This window comes from Triticum dicoccoides, chromosome 4A (assembly GCF_002162155.2).
Source record: "Triticum dicoccoides isolate Atlit2015 ecotype Zavitan chromosome 4A, WEW_v2.0, whole genome shotgun sequence".
NCBI classification, from domain to species: Eukaryota; Viridiplantae; Streptophyta; class Magnoliopsida; order Poales; family Poaceae; genus Triticum; species Triticum dicoccoides.
In genome coordinates this window covers 551,640,066-551,654,854 of record NC_041386.1, presented here as the reverse complement: position 1 = coordinate 551,654,854, position 14,789 = coordinate 551,640,066, and positions in this window count along the sequence as shown.

Genomic DNA, 14,789 nt, shown 5'->3' with positions numbered 1-14,789 from the left:
GGCGGCCATTCGAGCTCGCACCTGGCGCTCGAGGGCCGTGTTCAAGGCTTCGAGCTTGCTTTCACGAACCTCGGCCGCCACCCAGCGGCGATCGGCGTCTCGGGCTTCCTCCAAAGCACGGTCGCGCGCTTCGTAAGCGGTGGCGAGGGACGGCTCCGCTTTCTCCAAGACGGCCTCATGCTGCCGCCGGCTCAGGTTGACAGCAGTCTTCAGCTTGCGCCACTCCTCCGAGAGGCGCAGGTCCTCAGCTCCGACGCGCTTGTCCACCTCGGCGACCTCATCCCCGAGGCGCCTCAAGACATCCGACGCCTCCTGCAGCAGGCCCTAGTGGACCATGCTCCAACGCTGCGCGGGACCCAGAAAATGACTGGGCCCATCTACGACATCCGGGCCGTCCAGACGAGGCTCCTCCACGCCCTCAGCATGGGCCCGGGGGCTGGCCTCAGGAGCAGAGGGCGCCTCCAACGAGAAGGGAAGACGCAGGCCAGGCAGGCGGGTAGCGTCCGGGGCCGCCCCAAGGGCCTGCTGGTCCACAATAAAGGCAAGCCCTGGGCCTCGAGGCGAGCTCCTAGCGGGCCAGAGGCAGCCTTGCCCCAGGAGCACTCGGGGGCTGGGAGCGCGGTTCACAAACGAAAGTCCCGACACGAGCTCCGCCGAGGGCTTGGCGTGGTCCGAAGGGCGGGCACTGTCAGAAATACCTACGGGCCCTGCAGAATGGTCCTGAGGTGGGCTCGCGGTCGCTGCGGAGGGGGCCCTAACAAGCAAGGAATTAGGAAGGCCTCATCAAAAGCGGTCAAGGAAACTAAGAGCACATACCTGCTCAGCATTGCCCGCTTCGTCCTCTTCAGAGCCCAGGGGGCGGGGCCATAACTACTCCGCATCTTCCGCCTCCTGCTTAGCTCCGCGAGGGATAGCAGGGGGCTGCGAGGAGTTGACGCGCCCTATGCAGGGGCATGACCGCGGTGAGTGTCGGCGTCCCCCTTGGCGATGCTGGCCGTGGCTTCGAGGGCTGGGCAGCCCCCATCATCGGCGTCCCCCATGACCTCGAAGACTGGCTGGTGCCCTTCTCCCGCGTCAACCTCGGAGGCGGGACGCTGGGCCTCCCCTTCAACAACCTCGGGGGCCATCGCGTACCAGCCGCCTCCTACCTCTGGTGCCAGCTGCGCCCCCACACCATCAGCTTCCCGTGCTGGGGACACCCGCGCCCCGCCTGCCCGATCCGGGGACGGGGTGGACCGGGCATCAGGAGCGCCACCAGACGTATTTGTCGCCGGGAGAAATGACAGGCTCGTGAGCCCTGGCACCACCTCCAGAGGGTTGTCACGAGGTCCGGAGACGCCCTCTCGCAGCAGCCCCGCGCGTCGAAGTGGGGCATCTTCTCAGCATAAGCCCTCCCGGACACAGGAGCCAAGCACAAAGGAGTCGCGTAGGCGGAGCACACCCCGGGCACTTGACCAACGAGCAACAGCAACATTTTGTGGAGCGTCTCGGGAGGAAGCGGTTTCCATTGCAGGCACATCGGATACCCCCACTTGGAAAGGGTCCACATCAGCCGAGAGTGGAGCTGGAGCAGGGCGATGCGCACAATGAGGAAGTCCCGCACCACCATCCCCAGGGTCAGCCCGCTCTCCCGCAGGCTAGCCAGGCAGCGCCAGACTCGCTCCGCCCGTGGGTCTGAGAGGGCCTCGTGCCCCCATCCCGAGCTCGGCTCCGTGGGCGCGCGAGGAAGCTCAAGCAGAGGGCTGTGTGTAGTGGCATCGACATACACCCATTGTCGACGGAACCCCGCCGTGGCCGGGTGGAGCATGAAGTCAATCCCAGAGGCTGCGGTTGCCTCCACCACGCGCAGCGACACACATCCCGAGCGCTGCCCCCCCGTCAACCAGACGAAGGGCGAAGAAGTGGCGAAGCAGGGCCACGGATGGAGGAATGTCGATGTAGACTTCGCACAGGAACGCAAAGCCGGAGAGGAGGACGATGGACCTCGGATCCAGATGCAACACCAAGACCTGGTAATGCGTGAGCACCGCATTGAAGAACTTGGAGAAAGGGGGACAAGACCGGCGAAGTTGGCATGGAGATGAAGCTGGATGTCGGTGGCGTTCATCTCCAGCACCAGCTCGGAGGTAGGCCAGGCCTTGGTTGGTCCCCACTCATTGGATTCATCGGCCAGGGCATGGCGGACCTTGTCCATGCCCCCTTGGTTCACCACAGAGGAGCTGCCGAGCGTCGGCTCGTGGCTCGGCGGCGGCGGCAGCGCAGCCGCACCGATTACCCTCTTCCTTGCCCGGCGCGGCATGTCAGTGAGGCCAGGGGACAAAGGAAGAAAGGAGAACAAGAAGGCGATGGGGAGGAAGGAAGATAGGAGCGACGGCAGGGGAGCCACTTATCATCTGCACAATGGTCAAATCACATAGTTACCAAGACTGCATGGGGAGTCTAGTCGTCACGTCCCATCCAACTCTCACGCGCCAGCCTGGCCCGCAGACTTTGGGGCCCGCGGCGCTTTGTCCTCGGCCAGGCTTCACCCACAAGCCAACGCTGCGCGCGCCTTGGGCCCGAGGGCTACTGTTGGTGTGCTGGGAACCAGGGTACCCAGACTTGCCTGTCTGCGGCCCACATCGCGTTCCTGGTACGGCCCGGTAGGGCCCAGCTGATCGACCAGCTCCTCAAGACCCTCGCGAGGGGGGCAACCCTAGCAAGGAGAACGACCAAGACCTCCTCAGGGAGCGGCCTTACCTAGGCTGCTCCAGAGGGGCAACCAAGACCTCTCCTAAGAGTGGCCTCAGCTAGGCTGCTTCGGGAGGGCGGAGATCTCAAGGCAAGGGCTGCCTCAGGAGGAGGCAGCGTCACAAGCCATGTCGAACCATGTCAGCGGGCGCCAGCGCGCGCCAGCGCGCGCCAGCGGGCGTAGTTTCCATATCGGTGCAAAGGAGACCGCGCAGGCGCAGGTTCTCGAGGGGCGAGACAAAGGTTTCCCCTTTGGTGCAACAACACCGAAGACCGCAAGGATGGTAGGAAGGATGTCATTGCCGATCCCACCACCGCGTCACCGTCTGCCCTCTTTGCAGGCGAAGACCACCTTTTGTCAGGATATATGAGCGTCCTTGTGTTTCCGCTCAAATGGCCGTTGTGGGATTCCCTTCCCGCCCAAACATTTCGGGGGGAAGAGGACCCTGGCCATCTATAGAAGTAGCTAGGGTTCCTAGCATAGGGGAGGGACCAACCCATTGGGACTTAGCATAGCAAAGGACCAAGAACATCCGCTTCCTCACCCCTCTTGAGATCGCCTCCTGAGCTCAGGAAACCACTGTACTTGTTCATACTCGAGCCCTCGCGAGGCCAATCCACTAAAGCAGGACGTAGGGTTTTACACCACAATGTGGCTTGAACCTGGGTAAACCCTTGTGTGCTCTACTTGTTTGCTTGCTTGCATTCCATTCCCACCACCAGGAGAAGAGCGAGGCGCTAGGTAGACGTGTAGTGGGAGAGATCTTCGTCACGCCCCTGTGCTCGAATCTTAAGGGTTTTGTGGAGCCCGGAATCCGGCAAGCTCTCACTTTAACAATTCTCGTCTTTCTCTTTCGCTTTCTTTTTGAAAAAGTTTTAGGTTCCCCTCTTTATTTTTTGTTTTTAAACTTTATAAAAGCACACAACAGAAATAAATTTCTCTCTAAAACTTCCGGGTTGTCTCCCAGGCAGCGCTTTCTTTAAAGCCATTAAGCTAGGCATATAGTGCTCAAGTAATGGATCCACCCGGATCCCAAGGTATATCGAAGATAATTTTAATTAACAATGATTTGTGATTTAGTAGTGAGCACAAAGTAACATATATCATGCAACAATGAAGTCTAACTCTCTTCCTATGCATCGACATGTCATAAAAGAACAATTCATGCACACATAGTAAAGGCCAATGCATAGTATAAACAGTTTCTTGCAATTTTATCATATTGGAAACATGGAGAGGCGGAGATGTAGTTCCTCTCTCATAATAATTTCAAGTAGGAGCAGCAAGCACATGCATATTATATCTACCAAAATCATCATGAGTAGTAGTGAAACGCAACCCATCAATATAATCCTTAATAAGGGCAAACTTCTCCGATATAGTGTAGTCGGGAGAATTCAAAAAGATAATATGACTATCATGTGTGGGTGCAATAGCAACAATTTCATGTTTAACATAAGGAACTATAGCAAGTTCATCTCCATAAGCATAATTCATATTGGCATCTTGGCACAAGCATAGCAAGCATCATCAAAAAGGGTTATTTCAAAAGAATCAACAGGATCATAACAATGATCATAGCATTCATCCTTCGGTAAATTCGAAGGGAAATTAAACAATGTATGGGATAAAGAGTTACTCTCATTAGATGGTGGGAATGGGCGATCAATCCTCTCTTCCTCCTTTTTTTCTTCGCTCTCCTCCTCATCTTTTTCATCCAATGAGCTCACAATGTCATTAATTTCTTCTTCCATAGACTCCTGCAAAATATTAGTCTCTTCTTGGACAGCGGAGGAGTCCTCAATATATGGTTTAATATAGGGATTAGAAGCATAATTATCATAGCAATATTTAAGTATTGCCAAATTTTTAGATTTGTAGAGAGTAGTATCACACTCTTCAATAAAAGAAGCAATTTCACAAGTACCACTAAAAGCAACAAATTCTTCAATTTGTTGAACATCACAGTAATTATAAACACCCTTAGTATACGAAGATACGATTCCATTATCACTAAAATCACATTGGTAAGGAAGGTGTTTCTTAGGGTCTTTAGGACAACAAGTACAATCATATATCTCACATAAATTCCAAGCATAACACTGCAAACGATGAATTTGATCCAGTAAAAGATTCCCTTTTTCAGATATGCACTGTCGCACAAAACAAGCACGCTCATCTAAAGATTTGCCCTCAACTAAGCTAGTTGGGGTTTCAGCTAGAGCACATAGGGATCAAAGATGATCCATGTAAAAAGCTTCAGTAGTGTGATAGATTTTGAGTGGTTCTTCAACCATTGGTTCAGTTGTTGGATCACGAGTTCCGGTGAAACCCTCGAGGTTCGAACACTGGGGTGCGCGCGAAGGTTTTCTCCCTATCGATCCATGCCCTAGCTCGCTAAGATCTCGCGTATGAACTCCACGGACTTGCAACACAAAGACACAAGATTTATACTGGTTCGGGCCACCGTTGTGGTGTAATACCCTACTCCAGTGTGGTGGTGGATTGCCTGTTGGGCTGATGATGAACAGTACCAGGGGAAGAACAGCCTCCGGAGGTTGAGGTGTTCTTGAGCTTGGCCAACTTGTGTGAGTGAGATGTCGCTAAATGAGTTCTCCCCCCTTTCTCTCCCGTCCCTACTATGGTGGCTATTTCTACTTATATAGGCCCTGGTCCTCTCCCCAAATATTGAGTGGGAAGGGAGCCAACAACGGCCAATTTGAAAGGAGACAACTAGTACAGCTTATCCTGACAAAAGTAGTCTTCGCCTGCAAAGGGCTCTGGTGGTGATGCCGTCTTGGGCTCCATGGTGACCTCCGTCTTGCCGTCCTGCTGGTCTTGGTCTCGTTGCACCGATATGGAAACCTTTCCTTGATGCCTCGGTACTCCGCGCCTGCGCTTGCCCCCTTGGCACCAAAGAGGAAGCAAGGACACTGCACGCTGGCGCCCGCCGGGCGCCCGCCTGGTCTTGATCATCATGGCTCACGTCACGAGGACCTCGCAAGGTTTTCTTTGCCTTGATCTCTCCGCCCCACATGAGCCTGCCTGGCGAGGCCGCTCCTGAGGAGGTCTTGCGTCGTTTGCCTCGCGAGGCTTGGCCCCTCGCGAGGGTCTTGAATACCTCGTCGATGAAGATGGGCCGTACAGACCTGCTAGCTCAGCCACGCCGTGGGCCGCAGGCAGGCAAGTCTGGGGACCCCTGTTCCCAGAATGCCGATAGTAGCCCCCGGGCCCAAGGCGCGCTTGGGCTTGGCTTCGAGGCAAAGCCAAAGGTCAAGCACGGAGCGTCGCGGGCCCCAAAAGCCTGCAGCCTCGGTTGACGCTTGGCGGTTGATTGGACGTGGGTGTCTCCGCTTCCCCACGCTGCCTCGGCAACTACCCGACTTGACAAGTCCCTGCGACATGCAAGGAAAACCATCATTACCTGTGATCATGGGGGGCGCTGGTTGGCCTTCTCCTGCTATTAATGAGGAAGGGGGCGGAGCCCCCGTCCCCCACTTCTTCCCATTCCGCCTACTTCTTCCTCCTCTACTCCACCACCAGCTCCAATGGCGCCGATTCGAAGGTTCTCAGCTGATGAGAAGGGAAAGATTCCCCTCAACATGTCGGCGCTGCTTCCGTCAAAGAAGAGGTCGGTCCACCGTCGCGACGCTGCGGCGATGCAGGTGGTGACGAGGCCTTGGTGCGAGAGGCCTCCTCCTGGGTATCCACTGCCCTTGCACTCCCAAGCCGGGAGCTCGGGAGGAAGGAGCAACGAGCGTCGATGCGCGCACCACGGCCAAGGTCGACGCGCTGCGGCGACGAGTGCCGTCGCTCCTGGAGTCCATGTCGCGGACTCCTCACGCGAGCTTGTGCTGTGGGCGGTGATGCCCCCAAGCTCTTGGATCCTCTTCCCACGCTTCTTCTTTGACGTGATGCCGCCAAGGGGGCCTCTCGAACTCTGGTTGCAGCATGCCGACTGCGATGCTCCGGCGACCGGAGCAGAGGTTGAAGCAGTCTCCACCGGCAAGATCTTCATGACCCATGGCTAGGGCGAGGTCGCGCGGGTTTGCCATGCGGAGGGCGCCCTCGTGATCCACTTCGAATACGACGACACCTTCACGCTGTTCTTTAAGGTCTTTGACACGAAGGGTCGCTGCTTGCAGTGTTGCCCTGAAGGGGAGTGCTAGGATGAGGCGCGCCCGCTCGCAGCTACTCCAGCAGCAGCGACTCTTGGGAGTCCAACGGTTCTCCCGAGCTCTACGAGACCCCGGAGACGAGCGATGACATCTACGTGCCCCCGAGCTCTCGCCGCGCCCTGAGCAGGGTCGCAAAGTCCGTCCTTCGTCGTTGCTGATCTGGATGGGGTTGGCGCCGGCCTCCCGCGGCCCACTATTGATGATGGCGTCAGCCGCGGGGGTGTGTAGACAAGATTCTCCTAGGTTCTCGTCTTTTGTTCCCTGCAAGGAATCGAGAAGTACCCCGTGGGGGCGTGTAAAGAGTCTGCAATGTCGTCTGTCAATATTATCCCAATTATGGAAGCCTTGTGAGTGCAAGTCCTGTTTAGGCTCGGTCTTCCCTTTCCAATCTCGCGATAGCTTGTTGCTCTATGCTGACAGGTCCTGGTCCCTAGGCAAGCTTCAGCCATCGCTGGTATGCCAAGTCGCGTGCCGTGGTCAAGGCCAGGATGTGAGCGGCCCGAGGTCCAGTAAGAGCTGCTGAGGCGCGATGCTTAGGGGGTCCCCTTTAGCGCTCAAGCAGCTATGGTAAGATAAGAAAGGGAGGCGATGTTGCCGCAACAGGGCTGCGCGAGCGTGTCCCCTAGGTTCCAATGATTAGTTGATCTGAGCTCATGGCTTATCTTCGCGGTCCAGGGTTGATTCTTCGTGATGCACCAGACATGTGCGCGAACATCCGCATCGTAGCTAGCTCAGGCCCATATGAGCCTTCCCCTTTCCTATGCTCTCCTTTGTGCTCTACATCCTCAGGTCCCGGCCATCGAGCGAGCTCAGCCGCCGCTGCTATGCCAGGTCATGTGCCGTGGTCAAGGCCAGGGGGTGAAGGCTGGAGAGCCAGTAAGAGCTCCTGAGTCGCGATGCTTAGGATCCCCCCTTTTAACGTGCAAGCGGATTACTTCGAAGAGGTGGGAGCTCGCAGTGCCGCCTGGTGTTATCCTCATGAGATTCCTGCGAGCCAGCACAAGGAAGAACACGATCTGCCGTTATGGTTACCAGCCTGCCGCCGGTTGCTCCACGAGGGGGTGAAGGCACTGAGGGCCCGGTGAGGTGACGTGCGAGGGGCGTGCCGTGAGCCAGAGCTCGATCGCTCAGGTTTTTCGACCTGGCAGGGATGGACCCGCGCACCAGCGCTGTGCCGGCGTGAGGAAGCCCCGTGGGAGGCGATGATTGAGCAGGTAGTAATCATACACTATAGGAATCAGCTACTTTGCCATCAGCCACGGCAGACGGCAAAGGCAGGAACGGCGGACGACAGAGGTCTTTGTCGTTTGCCGCTGACGGCAAAAGGCTCTGGCAAAGTAAGGATCGGCAAAGAGCTACTTTGCCGTATGCTTTCGGCGGCTGACGGCAAAGGGGCCTTTGCCCTCAGCAGCTGACGACAAAGAAAGAAGACGTCAATAATTATGCTGTTAGTCCGTTAGGTGGCTAACGGCAGCCTTTGCTATCCACCGCTGACGGCAAAATTTGTTCAGCCTTTGTCGTCCGCCCAATGATGTCAGCTGGACGACACTACACGACAGGCCTTTGCCATCAGCCACTGCAGGCAAAACCTTTGCCGTCCGCCGCTGTAGGCAAACTGGCCAAATGTGTCAGTTCCCAGGAGGAACAGGTGGCCGCCACGTGGCTGCTTTGCCGTACACGGCTGTCGGCAAAGGTGGCTTTGCCATTAGTGGCTGACGGCAAAGATCCTGCTTTGCCTCATTTTTTGTTTTTTTTTAAATGCAATAATTTTCACAGCAAATATATATGACATATATATATATATATATATATTTCACAGGGCTATTTAACAGCAAACATATGATATATCCAGCACATAAGTTTCATCGTACATACATATACAGTTCCATCCATTTATACATAGCAAGTTCCATCAAGTTGCACATACACATTGTTCCATCCATACATATTACAATGCAAAGTTTCATCAAGATAGCAAGTTCCATCATAGCAAGCTAGAAGAATACTTAAAGAGAATGAAAGAAAAAACAAGCACTCCATCATAGCAAGCTAGCTTCCGTGAAGTGAATGAAATCTGCAAAATGGCAAATAAGTAAGTTAGAAAAAGGTGACTAGAAGAAGAAGACTAGAACAAGAAGACTAGAACAAGAAGTATATGTCATTTATGAGCTAACTTAGGTGAAATGGATCATATGTGAGCTAACTAAGTTGAAATGGGTTGTTTATGAGTTAACTAAGGTGAAATGGATCATTTATGAGCTAACTTAGGTGAAATGGATCATTTATGAGCTAACTTAGTTGAAATGGATCGTTTATGAGCTAACTTAGTTGAAATGGATCATTTAAGAGCTAATTTAGGAGAAAAGGATCGTTTTTTAGCTAACTTAGGTGAAATGGATCGTTTATGAACTAACTTAGTTGAAATGTATCGTTTATGAGCTAACTTCGTAAAAAGCATCATTTTAGAGCTAACCTAGGTGTGATGGGTCATTTTGGAGATAACCTACGTAGGATGGTTCATTTTGGAGCTAACCTAGGTGAAATGGGTTATTTTAAAGCTAACGTAGGTAAAATGGATCATTTAGGAGCTAATCTAGGTAAAATGGTCATTTTAGAGCTAACTTGGATAAAATGGATCATTTATAAGCTAACTAAGGTAAAATGGGTCATTTTGGAGCTAACTTAGGTAAAATGGATCGTTTATGAGCTAACTAAGCTAATTATGCAATTTTTGACATAAGTAAGCTAAGTACAGATCGTTTTAGAGCTAACTTAGGTAAAATGGATGGTTTTGGAGGTCAGTAAGCTTATTAAGTCATTTTGGAGGAAAATAAGCTAACTCTAGGTCATCATGGTAAGCATATTGGGGGAAATAAATCTAAGTCTAGGTCTTTAGCACTAGTAGAAAATAGGGCTTTGGTCCAGGCCGGGTCAGCCCATTAGTCCCGGTTCAGTCCAGAACCGGGACCAATGGGGGCATTGGACCCGGTTCGTGAGCCCAGGGGGCCGGCCGGGCCACGTGGGCCATTGGTCCCGGTTCATCTGGACCTTTTGGTCCCGGTTGGTGGGACGAACTGGGACCAATGGGCCTCGCTCCTGGCCCACAACCATTGGTCCCGGTTGGTGGCTTGAACCGGGACCAAAGGCTCCCCTTTAGTCCCGGTTCATGCCACCAATCGAGACCAATGAGGTGCCTATATATACCCCCTCGCGTAAGAACAGAGCACACTGCTCTGTTTTTTTCTAGCCGAGGGGGAGAGGGCTTGGTGGTGCTCTAGCTCACCTCCTATGCACACAAGGTGTTCGATGGAATGCCCGAGCTACACTACTTAAGCTTTCTGCTCTCCAAGCTCGACCTCCAAGCTCCATTTTCCACAATATTTGTCTAGGTTTAGCGGTCCGTCACGCCCCGTCCCCGTCTTCACCGCCGTCGATCACCCGCACCGAGCTCATCGCCGGCACCACCGTGGTGAGCCTCTTGTTCTTATCTTCTTTCTGAAAGGAAAAATATTCTTACTTGTATGTTTACATAGATACTTGCATTATTTTCTTACTTTTATTATTGCATCTTATATAGTGCGATGGTTTTGGTATCCGCCCCCGTAGGCCCTCGTCCTGTCTATGATTCGGATGTGGTATATATATTATCTTTATAACTATTGGTTCATTTATTGTTTATGAAAATTATGCCGACCAACGTGACATAGATTTTATTTATGTAGGATGTATGTGAATCAGAAATGCCAACAGACCCTATTGTCGAGAGGTTAAATATAGTTGAAGAAGAAAACAATTTGTTGAAGGAAAAAATAAAAAAAATTGAGGAGGAGAAGATGATATTGAAGTTGCATGTTGCGGATGTCGTCGATGATCACAAGATCAAGATGGATGCAATGCGCTTGAAGATTAGAAAGATTAGAAAATATGCCATTCATACTGAGGCTTGGTATCATTATGCCGTTGGATCAATTGTTACCTTGGTTGCGATTATGATCGCATTTGTTTTCGCATTGAAATGTTTTACATAGTTTCAATGTATGGTTTAATTAATTAGATGCTGTGGAGAGCTATATGTTGTTAGATGAGAACTATGTATGCACTTTGGTTTTAATGTGATGATGAACTTCTATTAATTTGGACACTTAATTATATATAATGCACGCAGATGAACCGTCAATGGATGTACGGTGACAGAAACACCTGCGAGTACATTAAGGGCGTGCATGAGTTTCTCGATGCGGCTGAGGCAAACAAGCAGAATGGTTTTATGTGTTGTCCATGCACTGAATGTGGGAATACGAGGTCTTACTCTAACCGGAAAATCCTTCACTCCCACCTGCTTTACAAGGCTTTCATGCCACACTATAATGTTTGGACGAGGCACGGAGAAATAGGGGTTATGATGGAAGACGGCGAAGAAGAAGAGTACAATGACAACTATGTGCCCCCTGAATACGGTGATGCTGCAATAGGGGGAGCTGGTGAAGATCAAGAGGAACCAGACGATGTGCCCAATGATGCTGCAACGGGTGAAGCTGCTGAAGACAAGAGGAACCAGACGATGTGCCCGATGATGATGATCTCTGCCGGGTCATTGTCGATGCAAGGACGCAATGCGAAAGTCAAAAGGAGAAGCTGAAGTTTGATCGCATGTTAGAGGATCACAAAAAAGGGTTGTACCCCAATTGCGAAGATGGCAACACAAAGCTCGGTACCATACTGGAATTGCTGCAGTGGAAGGGAGAGAATGTTGTGGCTGACAAAGGATTTGAGAAGCTACTAAAAATATTGAAGAAGAAGCTTCCAAAGGATAACGAATTGCCCGACAATACATAAGCAGCAAAGAAGGTCGTATGCCCTCTAGGATTGGAGGTGGAGAAGATACATGCATGCCCTAATGACTGCATCCTCTACCGCGGTGCATACAAGGATCTGAACGCAAGCCCGGTATGGGGTGCATTGCGGTATAAGATCAGATGAGATGACCTTGGTGATGTTGACGGCGAGACCCCCAAGAAGAGGGTTCCTGCGAAGGTGATGTGGTATGCTCCTATAATACCACGGTTGAAACATCTGTTCAGAAATGAAGAGCATGCCAAGTTGATGCGATGGCACAGTGAGAACCGAAAGAAAGATGGGAAGTTGAGAGCACCCGCTGACGGGTCGCAGTGGAGAAAAATCGAGAGAAAGTACTGGGATGAGTTTGCAAAGGACCCAAGGAATGTATGGTTTGCTTGAAGCACGGATGGCATTAATCCTTTCGGGGAGCAGAGCAGCAATCACAACACCTGGCCCGTGACTCTATGTATGTATAACCTTCCTCCTTGGATGTGCATGAAGCGGAAGTTCATTATGATGCCAGTTCTCATCCAAGGCCCTAAGCAACCCGGCAACCACATTGATGTGTACCTAAGGCCATTAGTTGAAGAACTTTTACAGTTGTGGAATGGAAACGGTGTACGTACGTGGGATGAGCACAGACAGGAGGAATTTAACCTAAAGGCGTTGCTGTTCGTGACCATCAACGATTGCCCCGCTCTCAGTAACCTTTCAGGACAGACAAACAAAGGATACCATGCATGCACGCACTATTTAGATGACACTGAAAGTATATACTTGGACAAATGCAGGAAGAATGTGTACATGGGCCATCATCGATTTCTTCCGACCAACCATCAATGTCGAAAGAAAGGCAAGCATTTCAAAGGCGAGGCAGATCATCGGAAGAAGCCCGCCATGCGTACCAGTGATCACGTACTTGCTAGGGTCAATGATTTACACATAATCTTTGGAAAGGGTCCAGTGGACTAGCTGTTCTGAATGACGCTAAGGGACACGCACCCAGGTGGAAGAAGAAATCTATATTTTGGGACCTACCCTACTGGAAAGACCTAGAGGTCCGCTCTTCAATCGACGTGATGCACGTGACGAAGAACCTTTGCGTGAACCTGCTAGGCTTCTTGGGCATGTATGGGAAGACAAAAGATACACCTGAGGCACGGGAGGACCTGCAACGTTTGCACAAAAAAGACGGCATGCCTCCGAAGCAGTATAAAGGTCCTGCCAGCTACGCTCTTACGAAAGAAGAGAAAGAAATCTTCTTTGAATGCCTGCTCAGTATGAAGGTCACGACTGGCTTCTCGTCGAATATAAAGGGAATAATAAATATGCCAGAGAAAAAGTTTCAGAACCTAAAGTCTCATGACTGCCACGTGATTACGACGCAACTGCTTCCGGTTGCATTGAGGGGGCTTCCACCGGAAAACGTCCGATTAGCCATTGTGAAGCTATGTGCATTCCTCAATGCAATCTCTCAGAAGGTGATCGATCCAGAAATCGTACCAAGGCTAAGGATGATGTGTCGCAATGTCTTGTCAGTTTTGAGCTGGTGTTCCCACCATCCTTCTTCAATATCATGACACACGTCCTAGTTCATCTAGTCGACGAGATTCTCATCATGGGGCCCGTATTTCTACACAGTATGTTCCCCTTTGAGAGGTTCATGGGAGTCCTAAAGAAATATGTCCGTAACCACGCTAGGCCAGAAGGAAGCATCTCCATGGGCCATCAAACAGAGGATGTTATCGGGGTTTGTGTTGACTTCATTCCTGGCCTTAAGAAGATAGGTCTCCCTAAATCGCGGTATGAGGGGAGACTGACTGGAAAAGGCACTCTTGGAAGTGACTGAATAATATGCAGGGACGGATATTCTTGGTCTCAAGCACACTACACAGTTCTATAGAACTCTACCTTGGTGACCCCATATGTCGATGAACACAAGAACAGTCTGTGCTCCAAACACCCGGAGCAGTGCGACGACTGGATTACATGTGAACACATCAGGACTTTCAGCAGTTGGTTGGAAACATGTCTCAGAGGTGACAACACTATTTGTGATGAGTTGTACTTGTTTTCCAGGGGACCATCTTTGACTGTATTGACTTACAAAGGATACGAGATAAATGGGAATACATTTTACACGATCACCCAAGATCAAAAGCTTTGATGCAGCAACCGAGAGCGGAAAGGACACATATTATGGTTACATAGTGGATGTATGGGAACTTGACTACGGACCTGATTTTAAGGTCCCTTTGTTTAAGTGCAAATGGGTCAATCTGTCAGGCGGCGGGGTACAGGTAGACCCACAGTACGGAATGACAATAGTGGATCTGAAAAATCTTGGGTACACTGACGAACCGTTCGTCCTAGCCAATGATGTGGCACAGGTTATCTATGTGAAGGACATGTCTACCAAACCGAGAAAAAGAAAAGATAAGGAAGCGAATACATCATACGATTAGCCAAAGCGCCACATAGTTCTATCAGGAAAAAGGGACATCCTGGGAGTGGACGGCAAGACAGACATGTCTGAAGATTATGAAAAGTTTCATGAAATTCCTCCCTTCAATGTCAAGGCTGACCCAAGCATCCTGATAAACGATGAAGATTATCCATGGTTACGGCGCAATAAGCAAATGACACAAGCGAAGAAAAAGTGAAGACTTTCTCCCGCAACTATTATGATGATACCATGCCAACTTTGTAACACACGAGTATGCTACCCTTGTCCGTTTTGTACATGCACATGCTATGTCGGTGAAATTATGATACCATGCCAACTTTCAACTTTTTCAGAGGTCATTTGAAATGCTTTAATGTCTTATGGTTCGGCCCTCGTAATACCATTATTCAAATTTTAACTATTCAAATTTGAAAACTAATGGCACTAACAGAAAGTTTATAATTTTTTCTAAAACTGATGGCACTAACAGAAAGTTTATAATTTTTCTGACCTAAAAGCAAAAAGAATTAAAAAATAAAGCAAAAAACAAAAGAAAATAAATAATGCAAAAAACAAAACAAAAAACAGGAAAAAA